The sequence below is a fragment of the Chiloscyllium plagiosum genome, unplaced genomic scaffold (assembly GCF_037043375.1).
Source record: "Chiloscyllium plagiosum isolate Xiang-an unplaced genomic scaffold, Cpla_swu_hap1 HiC_scaffold_27, whole genome shotgun sequence".
In the NCBI taxonomy this organism is placed as follows: domain Eukaryota; kingdom Metazoa; phylum Chordata; class Chondrichthyes; order Orectolobiformes; family Hemiscylliidae; genus Chiloscyllium; species Chiloscyllium plagiosum.
In genome coordinates, this window is record NW_028270165.1 from 13446047 (window position 1) to 13448653 (window position 2607).

At 50.5% G+C, this 2607-nt stretch overlaps 1 pseudogene across 1 annotated transcript; it reads left to right on the top strand.

Annotated features, from left to right (window-relative positions):
- The first annotated feature begins 196 nt into the window (after positions 1-196).
- On the top strand, positions 197-2376 carry LOC122545312 (uncharacterized; annotated as a pseudogene). The gene is made up of 2 exons (XR_015751122.1): positions 197-301; positions 913-2376. The product of XR_015751122.1 is annotated as an uncharacterized LOC122545312 (transcript).
- The last annotated feature ends 231 nt before the right edge of the window (positions 2377-2607 follow it).

The following is a 2607-nucleotide window of genomic DNA, read 5'->3' on the forward strand; positions in this document are numbered from 1 at the left end:
CGCGTTGTGACGTCCTCATACGGGGCGGGACGTCCGGAGGGAGCCGGCCGATGACGATCCCGTGTTCCAAGATGGTTCTCTTCTATTGACCACGCGTTATGACATCACACAGGTAAACTGTGAGCCAATTGGAATCCCTGGATGACCGGAAGGAGACTGGTCCGCAGGCCAATCAGAACCGCCGTATTGACTGAATGCGGAAGTTTGACAATGAGCTTCTGAAGCTGATGCTGCTCCTCTCTCCCTGAATGAAGATTGAGCTTCACCTCAGACTGCAACTTCCTTTCTCTGTTCACTATCTGTGAGTACGGCACTTTCTTTTCTCACCCACCTTTCTATTCTGGGGTTAAACTGCTCAGTTTCTGACTCTTTATTCCATCCAGTCCATGCTGAACATGATTCTAAACTAGCTAGTTTCCACCTGCCTGGAAGTGGTCTCCCATTTCAGGGAGAAATGAGGAATTTATTCTTTTCTTGTTAGTTTATGGAATGTTCCCCCACAGAAGGTAATGGAGACTGGCTCATGGAATGTATTCAAGACTTAATTGAAGAGAATTTTAAATGACAGGGATATGAAAGGTTATGGAGAACAGCAGGAAATGGAGTGACGGCCAAAGCAGCACAGATATGATTTTATGGAACAGCAGAGCAAACCCCAGAAGCTGAATGGCTCACTCCTGGTTCAATCTGTGACAACCTATGTCCAGGGCAGGAAGAGGTGAGCATAGATCCATCAGTCAACATTTTTCAGCATTTTTAGGAGAATGTGGAGCATGGGGCAATAATACCTAGTGAGAATGGAGGGACACTGTGGCATTGAGAAGAAAGAATGTTCCACAGGAACCAGAATTGTCTGTTTGGAATTTCTATCCTTTGTAAATAGTGATGTCTTCTGTATTCTCTATTTTACAGGATATGAGAATGGATGGAATTGCAGCCATAAATCTCAAAACAAGATCTGATCGAGACAATTGATTCACTGGCATAGGAATGTTATCAGTCTTTTGAATCTCACTGGAAATTTTATTTCTCTTCTGTCCTGTCTGCTTTGAAATGTTTCAAACTTCAGTGAGGCTGAAGTACACAGGCCTCAGTGAGCGTGTACCAGTGAACTGACTGTGGGAAGAGCTTTAAGCGGGTACAAAGTCTGCAATAGCAACATCCCGTTCGCAGCAGCAAGACATAGAACACCTTACATTTGTGAATGGTCCTTCAACTGATTGTCAACACTAGAAGGCGGTGGGGATTCCCACGTGATGGAGAAACCGTGGAAATGTGGAGACTGCGGGAAGGAATTCAAATTCCCATGCTTGCTTGAAAGCCATCGCCGCCGTCACACTGGGGAGAGGCCGTTCACCTGCTCTGTGTGTGGGAAGGGGTTTACCCATTCATCCGCCCGAGTGACCCACCAGCGGGTCCATACGGGGGAGAGGCCTTTCACATGCAATTTGTGTGGGAAGGCGTTCGTTCAGTTATCCACCCTGCATAGTCACCAGCGGGTCCACTCTAGGGAGAAGCCTGCTCTGTGTGTGGGAAGGCGTTCAACCAGTCTTCCAACCTCCAGAGTCACCAGCGGGTCCACACCGGGGAGAGGCCGTACACCTGCTCTGTCTGCGGGAAGGCGTTTGTTCAGTTATCCACCCTGGTGACCCACCGGCGGATTCACACTGGGGAGAGGCTGTTCACCTGCTCCATGCGCGGGAAAGCGTTCACCCAGTCTTTGCCTTGCTGACCCACCAGCGAGTCCACACCGGGGAGAGGCCTTTCTCCTGCTCAGTGTGCGGGCAGGTATTCACACGGTCCTCTGCCTTGATGAACCACCAGCGGGTCCACACCGGGGAGAGGCCGTTCACCTGCTCTGTGTGCGGTAAGCACTTCAGCGATTCATCCACCCTGCGGCGACACCGGTGGGTCCACACCAGGGAGTGACCATTCACCTGCTCCATATGCGGGGAGGGCTTCATTGATTCGTCTTCTCTGCGGAGACACCAGCGGGTCCACACTGGGGAGAGACCGTTCACGTGTTCCATCTGTGAGAAGGCATTCATTCAGTCCTCTAACCTGCAGAGTCACCAACGGGTCCACACCGGGGAGGGGCCGTTCACCTGCTCAGTGTGTGGGAAGGGGTTCATTGATTGGTCTTCCCTGCGGAGACACCAGCCTATCCACACTGGGGAGAGACCGTTCACCTGCCCCGAGTGCGGGAAGGGATTAGGTCAGTCATGCCATCTGCTCAGACACCAATCCAGTCACACTGAGTAGTGAACATTTGGATGCTTTGTGGGTGTTACTTGTCTTAATATTCAAGAGCTGAAAATGTGTTGCTGGAAAAGCGCAGCAGGTCAGGCAGCATCCAAGGAGCAGGAGAATCGACATTTCGGGCATGAGCCCTTTTTCAGGAATCCTGAAGGGCTCATGCCCGAAATGTCGATTCTCCTGCTCCTTGGATGCTGCCTGACCTGCTGTGCTTTTCCAGCAACACATTTTCAGCTCTGATCTCCAGCATCTGCAGTCCTCACTGTTTCCCTTAATATTCAAGAGGGCATTATATTCCCTGGTGAGTTGAGCACCTATTAAGACACACTTACTGATTTGGAGCATGTACTG